The sequence below is a fragment of the Neofelis nebulosa genome, chromosome 12, assembly GCF_028018385.1.
Source record: "Neofelis nebulosa isolate mNeoNeb1 chromosome 12, mNeoNeb1.pri, whole genome shotgun sequence".
Lineage (NCBI taxonomy): Eukaryota > Metazoa > Chordata > Mammalia > Carnivora > Felidae > Neofelis > Neofelis nebulosa.
In genome coordinates, this window is record NC_080793.1 from 11,066,601 (window position 1) to 11,080,470 (window position 13,870).

The window sequence follows — 13,870 nt, forward strand, 5'->3', positions numbered from 1 at the left end:
AGAACTTTTTTTAAAAATTTTTTTTATGTTTATTTTTGAGAGAGAGAGAGAGAGAGAGAGAGAGAGAGAGAGAGAGAGAGAGAGGCACGAGTGGGGGAGGGGCAGAGAGAGAGGGAGACAGAATCCGAAGCAAGCTCCAGGCTCTGAGCTGTCAGCACAGCGCCCAACACGGGGCTCAAACTCATGAACTGTGAGATCATGACCTGAGCTGAAGTCAGACACTTGACCTACTGAGCCACCCAGGCGCCCCGGTTCTAAGAACTTTCTTATCTCTTTAGGAATTAGCTTATAAAAAATCCTAAACTGCCTTTTACACATACAGATACCTTGGTTTATTTTTTGTCTCTTTCACACTTGTGGAAATAAACCTGTGGTCACCATATAGCATCTGTCTATTTTGCTCTAAATTCTGGGTTTGGATGTTTGTGTGTTTGTGATTGCTTGGGTGTTGACTACATTACACAGGGTTCTGTGTTTGAGGACTGTCCCAAAATTCTTCTCATGTCTTAACCTGGGGAAAGTTGGGTTGATAAGTATGCTACCAGATATAAGAATGATCAAAGTCAGAGAACAGGGGACGCATGCATTTCTCTTTCTATAAGTCGTAGGACAATTACTTTTTTTTAAGTTGTGGTAAAATATACATAATCATTTATCATTTATCATTTTACCCACTCTTAAGTGTACAATTCTGTAGTGTTAAGTATGTTCACCTTGTTGTACAGTCCTCACCACCATTGGTCACCAGAACTTTTTCATCTTTTCCCCAATTGAACCTCTGTATATAACACTAACTTCCAATTCTTCCCTCCCTACAGCTCCTGGCAACCACATTTCTACTTTCTGTCTCTATGAATTTTTGACTCTCGGAATACCTCATATACACAGAATAATACAGTGTTTGTCTTTTTGTTAGTGGCTTACTTTACTTCACTTTGCATAATGTCCACTATGCTCATCCATGTTGTAGCATGTGTCAGAATTTCCTTCCTTTTAAAGACTGCAGAGTATTCCGTTGTGTATACACCACATTTATCCTTTTTATCTATCAGTTCACACTTCAGTTGCTTCTACCTTTTGGCTATTAAGACAATCATTCTTGACCATTCTTATAATCTTGTGAGGGCTTCTTTATAGAGCTGCTCTGGCCCATGACAGAAGCTATTCCGTTTTATAAAATGGAACGGTTTTGATATACCTATCAACTCTAGGGACTTACCAGTACCTAAGATCAGGTTTGCTAGAGAAGGACAGATTCATTTCAGCCTTTCTGGATGAGACCTAATATATACTACACTCCCATACTTAACTGTTTTTGGATTTATCTTTCCGATTACACTGTGAGCTCTTCATGGGTAAGGACTGTAGCCAATTCCTCTTGAATTGTGCCTATGCCCCTTGTGTAGACCCAGGACCTGTGTAACACAATGAACATTAATAAAAGTTAGTTGAAAAAATTGTGTGTAAATGAATAATAATAATAGTTAATTTTTTACTGTATTTTATTATGTACCAGACACTATGACAGGTATTTTATATATATCAGTTCATTTAATCTTCAAAATAACCCTGTGAGATAAGTACTATTACCTTCATTTAATAATAAGGGAACTTGCCTGAGTCCTTACAACATGTATAAGATATAATGGGGATTTCAACCCTCGTCTCTTTTGGCTCCAGATCCATTATGCTAGAGGCAAATTTCCTAGTGAGATGATGATCAGTGGGTTTTAGGCTAAGCATTGATTCCAAATCAAATATTCTTTCCCTGAGCATCAAGAGCTATAGCCTTATGATAGATATGGTTCATGAATAGATACTCAGAAGAAAGGTTGGCATATTAGTAACTTGTACCTTTTATAGATTTTTAGCTGAACAACTCCTTGTTGAACTCAGTTGACAGATATTCCTGTGTATGCAGATTCTTTCTTGTTATTTTTTAAGTTTATTTCTTTATTTTGTGAGAGAGACAGCACAAACAGCAGGGGAGGGGCAGAGAGAGAGAGGGAGAGAGAGAATCTCAAGTAGCCCCCATGCTGTCAGTACAGAGCCCAATTCAGGAACCGCGAGATCATGACATGAGCCGAAATCAAGAGTTGGACACTTAACTGGCTGAGCCACCCTGGACACCCCTCTCATGTTATCTTGAAAGTAGAGTTAAATGGAATGCACTGGAATGAATGCATTGATGTTCTTCATTTGGCAGATACACACCCATAAACGTGTATAGGTATACATATAACATACGTATATGGTATATATGTGTGTGTGTGTGCGCGCGCACGCACGCACGCATGCAAATGAGTAAAATCTAGGTGCTAAGGAGAGACCAAGAACAAAACAAAAGATTCTTCCAGAGCTTATATTCTAGTGAAAAGACAGAAAATAAGGTAACAAAGTAAAATGAAGTAAAACAGAAAAGCATGCTATGAAGAAAATAAAACAAGGAATCTGAAATTGACCAATAAAGAGGAACTTTACCAGTATTTTTAAATAAGGTTGTATTCACATATTCTGATTCAAATAAGGTTGATTGCTAATATTTAGTCCGTGTTGTTTTATTTTTTCAAATTCTCAAATACTTTGAGAAATACAGAAGGTAATGTTACACACACCTGATAGTCTCATTTTATAGGTCAGTGGCGTTCAATTTTTTTGACTATTATCCACTGTAAGAAATATTTTATATTACGATCAATTATACACATATTTGTGTATATATCTACATATCTATCTATATATATCTGAAACCACAGTTTTATGAAATGGTACTTGTCCTTACAACATGTAGTGTCATCTGATATTTTTCTCTTTAATTTTTTTTACTAAAAAAAAAAGTTATTTAGTGGCACATGGATGGCTTATTCAGTTAAGCGTCTGACTTCAGCTCAGGTCATGATCTCGCAGTTGGGGAGTTCGAGCCCCACGTCGTGCTCTGTGCTGACAGCTCAGAGTCTGGAACCTGCTTCAGACTCTGTATCTCCCTCTCTCTCTGCCCTTCCCCTGCTCACATTGTCTCTCTCTCTCTCTCTCTCAAAAATAAATGAACGTTAAAAAAAAAAAAAAAGGAAAAAGAAGTGTTTTAAACAAAAAAGTTACTTAAAGCCATTAAATTGGTTTTACAAGCTACTGAAGGGGCAACCTGAACTTTGAAAACTACTGTGGGTGAGAAAATTGAGGGTCTGAGAGGTTATGACTCGTCCAGTGTCACATAGCAAGGAAGTGGCAGAGCTAGGACTTGAATCAAAGCTTGATTCCAAAGCCCGTATTTGTTCTACCACATTATATAGCTTCCCTGCTGATACTAATCTTTAATGAAACTGAACAACAACAAACCACAAATGATCTTTAATAATAATGATTATATAAAATGTAAATTTACCAAAGCAGAGGCTACAGGAAGAAGCAAAATAGTCTTCCTCTGATCGTTGCCTGTGCATTTTTCTTTTTTTTTCTTTTTTTTTTTAAATTTTTTTTTTCCAACGTTTTTTATTTATTTTTGGGACAGAGAGAGACAGAGCATGAACGGGGGAGGGGCAGAGAGAGAGGGAGACACAGAGTCGGAAACAGGCTCCAGGCTCCGAGCCGTCAGCCCAGAGCCTGACGCGGGGCTCGAACTCACGGGCCGCGAGATCGTGACCTGGCTGAAGTCGGACGCTTAACCGACTGCGCCACCCAGGCGCCCCGGCCTGTGCATTTTTCAAAGAGCTGTTGGCCACTTGGAGTTGTCTGTCCATATCTTGGACAGAATGCAGTTGACAGTACTCATTAGTTATGCTGGGAATCTGCAGATTCCCAAAGCATTTGTATCTCATTACTCAGCCCAGCCCTGAGGTAACCGTAGTTCTTAAAATAATAGCTGTGTAAGACCTAGCTTCTGAGTGTGAGTGTGGCCTTCAAAAGTGAGGTATTGCAGTGTGACTTGGAGTCAGGACTCAAATGTGGGAAAAGATACCAAGAGTCTGAGTTCAGCCCTGACGTCTCTGACTGTGGAACTGGTTAATTTTGTGGAAAGGAGAAATCACACCCTCCTCTCTCCCTGGAATATAAGGCTATATCAAAGAGGGAAGGAAAGGGAATGAATGCCTTTTGTCTACTATGAGCTATGCACTGTACTCTAGGCACTTCTGACAAGGGTTTTTAATTTTCACAACAGTTCTGTGAGGGGAATGTTATTATCCCTATTTTGCAGAAAAGTAGTGTTAAAGAAATGATTCTTAAGAATCACAGTCAGGTAGTGGCTGAAGCTGGGACAGAAACTCTACTATACCTTAACTTTAAAAATCATACCCTTCACCTTACAGCTAACTTCGAGCTCCAGGCTGATGAGACTGTATAGAAGGTGACATTGCTAGGCCTTGGGAATAAAGAGTTATGTCCTAAGACAGACGCCTGTGAAAACCTAATAGTGTTGAAATAGAGCTGATTTCTTACTCCTCTGCAGTCTGGGGTTTGACTGGGATACCTCCAAGACTTTTAATCAGTCTAGACTTGGGGTTTGGGGCTAGTTTTTACTTCATGCAGTGGCTTTCTAGTGAAAAACAGGAGTTTAATCTGCTAGTTTCCATTATTAACCAGCTGAGTTGGTTTTTCTCTCTCTCTTTTCTTTTTAAGTTTATTTATTTATTTTGAGAGAGAGAATGAGAGCATGGGAGGGGCAGCGAGAGGGGAGAGAGGGAGAATCCCAAGTAGGCCCCATACTGCCCACCCAGAGCCCGACACGGGGCTTGAACTCATGAACCATGAGATCATGACCTGAACTGAAATCAAGAGTTGACACTTAACCACTGCAGCCACCCATGCGCCCCCTTTCTCCTTTTCTGCCATGACTTGGACATAGGTTTTTGTTTTTTCCCTTTTGGGCTTCAGTTGGGTTGGCTGTCCAAATCTTCTGGACCTCCTTATACCTTGGTTAGCCAAAAATAGTCAGGTACCATTGTCTGCTAGGGAAAGGTTAAAGTCACATGGGTAGGATTGGATTTAAGGCACAGATCATAAACTGTTTCTCCTGTGGTGGCCAAGAATATGCTCATTTTTTGTGAAGAAGAGACTGATCCAATATTAAGCATTAAAAAATTTTTTTTTTTAAGTTTATGTTCTTATTTTAAGAAAGACAGAGATAGCACAAGCTGGGGAGGGGCAGAGAGAGAGGGAGAGAGAAACCCAAGCAGGCCCCGTGCCGTCAGCTTAGAGCCCTGTGTGGAGCTCGAAACCAATGAAACATGAGATCATGACCTGAGCTGAAACCGAGTCGGACGCTCAGCTGACTGAGCCACCCAGGCGCCCCCATAATTATTTGATTGTATAATTAAAACTAAGGATTTTGGATAATATCTTCAGATACATATATCTGAAGGCCTATTTTTTTCTCTCCCATTTTATCTTCCCATGGATTACATCAAGGGCAAAGATGGCAAAGTAGATTAGGCAGAAGGAGACAGGAATAACCATGGGGCAGACCCTGTGGTAGGTGCTTTGCAACGTTGTTATTTTGAATTCTCACAGTATCATGATTAAGTTGGTATTGCCACTTCGTCTTTTATACAAATGAAGAAACTGAGGTGTAGAGAAGTTAAATAATTTCTTCAAGATTCATAAGACAGAACCAGTAATCTCACTCAGGTTTTTTATGGGTTGTTTTTGTTTTCTTGTTTTTGTTTTTGTTTGTGGCTCCAAAGCCCTCTCTCTTTATTACCTAATTACTGTCTTCTTTAAAGCACTTCCATTTTCACTGAGGGGCATTGCCAGGGTTGAGGGAATGTCAGCGGTGATTATACCTCTTGGGAACAGACTTTTCCAAAATCTTTAGGAGCTCATTGTAACACGGATGGACGGACCAATGAGACCTGGAATAGCCACTGATCCAGAGTCTCAAGGTTATTGAGGAAAAAGTGATAGGGCAAAAAAGTCATGTAGCTGGGGGCTGAGCTCCATTGAGGTCAGGCTGTATCATGGGAAGAAGCCAGGGCTGAATTCCAAGTCATAAAGAGCTGAACCTAGGTAGGTACCAGGGCTCCCAAAGGATGTGGTTCTGAGGCAGGCCAGTGGTGGCCATGGGTGACTACCTATTTGTAGTGGTTTCTACTAGGCTTCTACTAGGCCTCTTACATTAACCTTTTATGTAAGGATACTGTCCAAGAGATATGAGACCCTGAAATTACACACTTTCTAAAAGTTTACGTGTTTACCATTCCCATTAAAATCATAAGTGCCCACTGAGAAAAAATGGCAGGTTACTTAATTTAAGCAATTTTTAGGGAGTCTTTTTTAACTGCAATATTTTTGAACATATAGTTTTCTTCTTTATAAAAACTGTAATGTCTTGTTTTCCTCTAGGCTTATAAAGGCAGGGGTGCTTGGGTGGCTCAGTCAGTTAAGTGTCCAACTCTTGATTTCAGCTCAGGGCATGATCTCACGGTTATGAGATTGAGCCCCGGAGGCTCTGTGCTGAGCGTGGGACCTGCTTGGGGATTCTCATTCTCTCTCTCTCTCTCTCTCTCTCTCTCTTGTCTGCCTCTCTTTCTCTCCCCTTTCCCCACTCGTGTGTGTGCTCTCTCTCAAAATAAATACACTTAAAAAAATAAAGGCAGTAACTATTAACTTGAAAACTTAGAAAATTGATATTTTTTTCTTTCCTGTGCATTTTATTTAATTAGTAAACTTTATTGTTTAGAGCAGTTTTAGGTTCATTTCAAAACTGAGTGTAAAGTACAGAGAGTTCTCATCTAACCTCTGTCCCCAACGTGCATAAATAACCTCCCCCACTGTCAACACCAAGCACCAGAGTGGTGCAGTTGTTACAACTGATGAACCTATATTGACACATCATTATCACCTGAAATTCATAGTTTACTTTAGGGTTCACTCTTGGTGTTATGCATACTGTGGGTTTTGACAAATGTGTAATGACATGTATTATCATTGCAGTATTGTACAGAATTGTTTCACCGCCTTAAAAATGCTCTGTGTTCTGCTTGTTCATTCCTCCCTCCCTCCTAACTACTGGCAACTACTAATATTTTTACTGACTTCATAGTTTTGCCTTTTCCAGATGTCATATAATTGGAGTCTTACAGTTAGTATGTGACCATTTTAGATGGGCTTTTTTCACTTACTAAGATTCATTTAAGTTTCTTCCATGTCTTTTCATGGTTTGATAGCTTCTTTTTAGCACTGAATAATATTCCATTGTCTGGATGTTCCAGTTTATCCATTCATCTACTAAAAGACATCTTGGTTGCTTCCAAGTTTTAGCAGTTAAGATTAAAGCTGCGGTAGACATCTATGTGCAATTTTTTGTGTGGATGTAAAATTTCAGTTCATTTGGGTTAATACCAAGGAGTTTAATTCCTGGATTGTATTGTATGAGTATGTTTAGTTTTTTTGAAACTCCCAAACTGTCTTCATAGTGGTTATACCAGTTTGCATTCTGACCAGCAAGCAATGAGAATTTTTATTGCTCCATATCCTCGTCAGCATTTGGTATGGTCAGTGTTTTGGATTTTGGTCATTCTAATAGGTGTGTAGTGGTATTTCATTGTTATAATTTGAAGTTGCATAATGATGTATAACTTTGAGCATCTTTTGTTTGCTTGCCATCTGTATATCTTCTTTGGTGAGATGTCTGTTCAAATCTTTTGCCTACTTTTTAATTGGGTTGTTCATTTTCTTGTTGAGTTTTAAGAGTTTATTTTATATTTTAGATAACAGACTTTCATTGAATGTGTCTTTTGCAAGTATTTTTTTCTAGTCTGTGGCTTGTCTTCTCATTCTCTTGACATTGTCGCTAACAGACCAGGTTTTGTTTTATTCATTTTATAGTAATTTTTTTTAAATTTAAGTTTCTTCGTTTATTTTGAGAGAGGGAGGAGCATGAGTGGTAATGGCAGAGAGAGAGGGAGAGACCCTCTCCTGGGACTTGAACTCACAAACAGTGAGATCATGACCCAAGCTGAGATCAAGAGTCAAACGCTCAACTGACTGAGCCTCCAGGTGCCCCTATAATAAATTTGTTTAAAGCTTATTTTATTTTTATTTTTGAGAGAGAATGTGAGCAGGGGAGGGGAGAGAGAGAAGGAGAAAGAGAAAATCCCAGGCACTGACAGTGCAGAGCCTGACATGGTGCTTGATCCCATGAACTGTGAGATCATGATCTGAGCCTAAATCAAGAAGTGGATACTTAAATGACTGAGACACCCAGGAGTCCCCATAAGTTTTTATTTTTAATGAAGTCTGTCAGTGATTTCTTTCATGGATGATGCCTCTGGTCATTGTCATACTCAAGGTCATAGAGGTTTTCTCCTATGTTATCTTTTAGGAATTTCATAGTTTTGTGTTTGACATTTAGGCCTGTGATTCATTTTGACTTAACTTTTGTGAAAAGTGTAAGGTCTTTGTGTAGATTCATCTTTTTACATGTGGGTATTCAGTCGTTCTGGCACCATTTGTTGGAAAGACCTTTTTTGTTCCATTGTATTGCCTTTACTCCTTTGTCATAGATCAGTTGACTGTATTTATGTGAGTCTGTTTCTGCGCTCTCTCTTCTGTTCCATTGATCTGTTTGTCTGTTATTTCCTCAATATCACACTGTCTTGATTACTGGATCTTTGCAGTAATTCTTGAAATCAGGTAGTGCTAGTCCTCTGACTCTGTTCTTCTTCTCCTTCAGTATTGATAGGGTTGGCTATTCTGGGTCTTTGCATCTCCATATAAACTTTAGAATCAGTTTGTTAATACCTACAAAATCAGGGGTGCCTGGGTGGCTCAGTCAGTTGAGCGTCTTGACTTCAGCTCAGGTCATGATCTCACACTCGATGAGTTTGAGCCCTGCGTTGGGCTCTGTGCTGACAGCTCAGAGCCTGCAGCCTGCTTCAGATTCTGTGCCTCCCTCTCTGTCTGCCCCTCCCCTGCTCATGCTTTGTCTCTCTCTGTCTCAAAAATAAATTTAAAAAAACATAAAAAAAAAATTAAAAACATAAAAATAAAAAAAAATACCTACAAAATCATTTGCTGGGGGTTTTGGTTGGGTTTGTACTGAATCTATAAATCAAGGTGGGAAGAACTAGCATCTTCACAATATTGACTCTTCTTATCCATGAACATAGAATACCTTCCTGTTTATGTAGTACTTCTTTAATATTTTTCATTAGAATTTTGTAATTTTCTTCATACAGATCTTGTACATATTTTGTTAGATTTAATACCTAAGTATTTCATTTGGTGGAGGTGCTAATAATGGTAATGTGTTTTTAATTTCACTTGCTCAGGAAAGCAATGGGCGTGGCTTATTTATTAACCTTCTATTCTGCAACCTTGCTGTCACTGCTTATTAGTTCTAGGAGTTTTGTTTTTTGTTTGTTTGTGTGGAGAGAGAGTATGTGTGGGGGAGGGGCAGAGAGAGAAGGAGACCGAATCCAAAGCAGGCTCCAGGCTCCAGGCTCCAGGCTCTGAGCTATCAGCACAGAACCCAACACGGGGCTTGAACTTGTGAACTGTGAGATCATGACCTGAGCCAAAGTTGGATGCTTAACCGACTGAGCCACCCAGGCACACCTGAACAAAGACAATTTTATTTCTTCCTTTCCAAACTGTATACTTTTTATTTCTTTTTCTTATCTTATTACATTAGATGGCACTTCTAGTACAGTGTTGGAAAGCACTGGTGAGAGGGGACATCCTTGCATTGTTCCTGATCTTAGCAGGAAGGCTTTGAGTTTCATATCTTTAAGTATAATGTTAGCTATAGGTTTGTTTTTTTTTTTAAATTTTTTTTTTAACGTTTATTCATTTTTGAGACAGAGAGAGACAGAGCATGAACGGGGGAGGGGCAGAGAGAGGGAGACACAGAATCGGAAGCAGGATCCAGGCTCCGAGCCATCAGCTCAGAGCCCGAGGCGGGGCTCGAACTCACGGACCGTGAGATCGTGACCTGAGCTGAAGTCGGAGGCTTAACCGATTGAGCCACCCAGGCGCCCCAGCTATAGGTTTTTTGTAGATTTTCTTTATTGAATTGAGCAAGTTCCCCATGATTCCTAGTTTGTTGAGAATTTTTAGTAGGAATAGGTATTGGATATGTCATGCTTTATCTGCATCTATTGATATGATCAAGTGATTGTTCTTCTTTAGAAAAGAATGTTTAACCAGCCTTACATACCTGGAATAAACCCCTCTTGATTGTAATGTATAATTCTTCTTTACATTTTTGGATTCCAATTGCTAATACTTTGTTGAGGATTTTTGCATCTGTATGAGTGAGAGATGTTGGTTTGAAGTTTTCTTGTAAGATCTTGGTCTTTTTGTTATTGGTGTAATGCTGGCCTCATGTAATGAGTTTAGAAGTATTCCCTCTACTTCTAAATCACTTGTATATTCTATAAAAGATCACAGAATAATTTCTTCCTTGAATGAACCTGTATAGGCTTGGGGCTTTTTGTTTGGGAAGGTTGTTAAGTACTGATTCAATTTCTTTAATAGATAAAGGCCTATTCAGATTGTCTGTTGCTTCTTGTGTTTGTTTTGACAGATTATGTCTTCAAGGAATTGGTCCATTTCATCTAGGTTATCAAATTTGTGGGCATAGAATTGTTCATAGTATTTCTTTATTATCTTTCTACTGTCCATATGATCTGTACTAGTGTTAATACCCTCTTTCATTTCTGCTATTAATAATTTGGTTCTTCTCTCTTTTCTTTTTTCTTTTCTCTTTTTCCTTAGTTAGCCTGGATACAGACTTTTTTATTTTATTTATCTTTGCAAAGAACTAGCTTTTGGTTTTGTTGATTTTTCTCTAAAGATTTCTAGTTTTCAATTTCATTGATTATTTTTCTAGTTTTTTTTTAATTTCCCTAATTCTGTTTATTTTGGATTTAATTTGCTTTCCTTTTTCTAGTTTCCTAACATGGAAACTTAGATTATTGGTTTTAAATCTTTCTTTTTTTCTAATATATAAATTCAGTGCTATAAATTTCCCTTTGAGCATTGCTTTTGATGCAATCTACAAATTTTGATAAGTTCTATTTTTATTTTCATTTAGTTCCAAATATTTAAAAATGTCTCTTGAGAGTTCTTCTTTGACCCATGTGTTACAATTGTGTTGTTTAGGGGCACCTGGGTAGCTCAGTCAGTTGGGTGTCCGACTTCAGCTCAGGTCATGATGTCATGGCTCGTGAGTTCAAGCCCTGCGTCGGGCTCTGTGCTGACAGCTTAGAGTCTGGAGCCTGCTTCAGATTCTGTGTGTCCCTCTCTCTCTCCCTCTACCCTCCTCCACTCATGCTCTGTCTCTCTCTGTCTCAAAAATAAATAAACATTAAAAAAAAAAAAAAGAATTGTGTTGTTTAATCTCCAAGTATTTTGGGATTTTCCAGCTATCTTGCTATTATTGATTTCTGTTTTAATTCCATTGTGATTTGAGAGCAGGTATTGTGTGATTTCTGTTCTTTTAAATTGGTTGAAGTTTCTTTTATGGCTCAGAATGTGGTCCTTTTTTGGTGAATGTTCCATATGAATTTGAGAAGAATATATAATCTGCATTGTTGGATGAAGTGGTCTATAGATGTCAATTATATCCAATTGATTTTTAGTATTGCTGAGATCAACTGTGTCCTTACTGATTTTATGGCTTTTGGATATGTCCATATCTCAAAGAGAGGTGTTAAAGTCTCCAGTGATAATAGTAGATTCATCTATTTCTCATTGCAGTTCTATCAGTTTTTGCCTTACGTATTTTGACACTATTGTTAGGTGCATACCTATTAAGGATTGTTATGTCATCTTGGAATATTGACCCCTTTATCATTATTATGTAATGTTTCTCTTCATCCCTGATCACTCTCCTTGTTCTGAAATCTGCATTGTCTAAAATTAACATAGCTATTCTGCTTTCTTTTGATCAGTGTTACTATGATGTATCTTTGTCCCTCCCTTTACTTTTTTTTTTTTTTAATGTAATTTATTGTCAAGTTAGCTAACATACAGTGTATACAGTGTGCTCTTGGTTTCAGGGGTAGATTCCCATGATTCATCGCTTGTATACAACACCCAGTGCTCATCCCAAGAAGTGCCCTCTTCAGTGCTCATCACCCATTTTCCCCCTTTACCTCCCCCCATCAACCTTCAGTTGGTTCTCTGTATTTAAGAGTATCTTATGGGTTTGCTTCCCTCTCTGTTTGAAATTATTTTTTCCCCTTTATTTCCCCCCATGGTCTTCTGTTAAGCTTCTCAAGTTCCACATATGAGTGAAAACATATGATAATCTGTCTTTCTCTGGCTTACTTATTTCACTTAGCATAATACCCTCCAGTTCCATCCACATTGTTGCAAATGGCAGGATTTCATTCTTTCTAATTGCCAAGTAGTATTCCATTGTATACATAAACCACGTCTTCTTTATCCATTTATCAGTTGATGGACATTTGGACTCTTTCCATGATTTGGCTATTGTTGAAAGTGCTGCTATATACATTGGGGTACAAGCGCCCCTATGAATCAGCACTCCTGTATCCTTTGTCATTCCTTTGCTTTAATCTATATATGGGTTTCGTAGACAACATATAGTTGGATCTTGTTTTTGGATCCACTCTGACAATCTTTTTTTTTTAAGTGGGCTTCACGCGCAGCATGACAAAGTTTTTTTGCCTATTAGTATGCTTTGTGATTTTGTTGTTGTTGCTGCTGGAAATCAGATGTGATGTGCTGGGTAAAAGGAACGAAGATATGGGGGAAGAGGAAGCATTCTATAGTTCTTTGATTAGATGTGAGTCTTAGTGAGCTTCTGCTGTAGACTGGAATACACTGGTGCTTCTCACATTCTTTTTTTCCCCCTCTGGCCAGAAAGAATGGCTAGAGGGGGCAGGTATTTCCTTTTATTAGGTAGGTTAGGCTCTGATAAAACTCCAGCAAGTTAGGCTGTGGTCAAATAATTTTTCTTCAATGCTCTGATACATTTCAAAATAGTTTTTTACCCTCCCTCTGCTGGAAGCAAGAGGGAATTTTTCTCTGACACTCTTTGGGAGGTCTTGGTAGAGTTCTTGGAGGTAAAACTCAAGCAAGTATGGGACCCTCCTGTTACTGGGCACTGTGGAGTTTTTAACTCTTGGAGTTGTCCACACTTAGCTTCCAGCAAGCAATTCATCAATTGCAGTTGGGATCTTCTTATTCTGGCACTGCTTCCCATGGAGTTTTCTGCTCATGAGTTTCTGCTTTGGTAAGTTGATTCTCTGTTATCTTTATCTGTCTTTCTTTTTTTTTTTTTTTTTAAACATTTTTTATTTATTTTTGAGACAGAGAGAGACAGAGCATGAACGGGGGAGGGGCAGAGAGAGAGGGAGACACAGAATCTGAAACAGGCTCCGGGGTCTGAGCCATCAGCCTGGAGCCTGAAGCGGGGCTCGAACTCACAGACCATGAGATCATGACCTGAGCTGAAGTCGGACGCTTAACCGACTGAGCCACCCAGGCGCCCCTCTTTATCTGTCTTTCCAATCTGGGGGACAGTAGTTTGTCATGTGACCACACTTCTCTGCCAAATCTAAGAGTTGTTGCTTTTTCATTTTGTTCAGCTTTTTCTTGGTTGTTAGGATACGATAGCAACTTCTAAGTCCCTTCTATGGCTGTACTGGAAACTGGAATTGGTATTGGTTTTTAATAGAAGTTGGGATAAGGATATCATCTCTTTTTACTTTTCACTTTGTCAAAAAATTGTCATTCGGGGCGCCTGGGTGGCGCAGTCGGTTAAGCGTCCGACTTCAGCCAGGTCACGATCTCGCGGTCCGTGAGTTCGAGCCCCGCGTCGGGCTCTGGGCTGATGGCTCAGAGCCTGGAGCCTGTTTCCGATTCTGTGTCTCCCTCTCTCTCTGCCCCTCCCCCGTTCATG

General features: G+C 39.1%; 1 protein-coding gene across 3 annotated transcripts in view; it reads left to right on the forward strand.

The window, feature by feature from the left end:
• NR6A1 (nuclear receptor subfamily 6 group A member 1) overlaps positions 1–13,870 on the forward strand; it is a 234,421-nt gene that overhangs the window by 106,185 nt on the left and 114,366 nt on the right. The window lies entirely within an intron of this gene.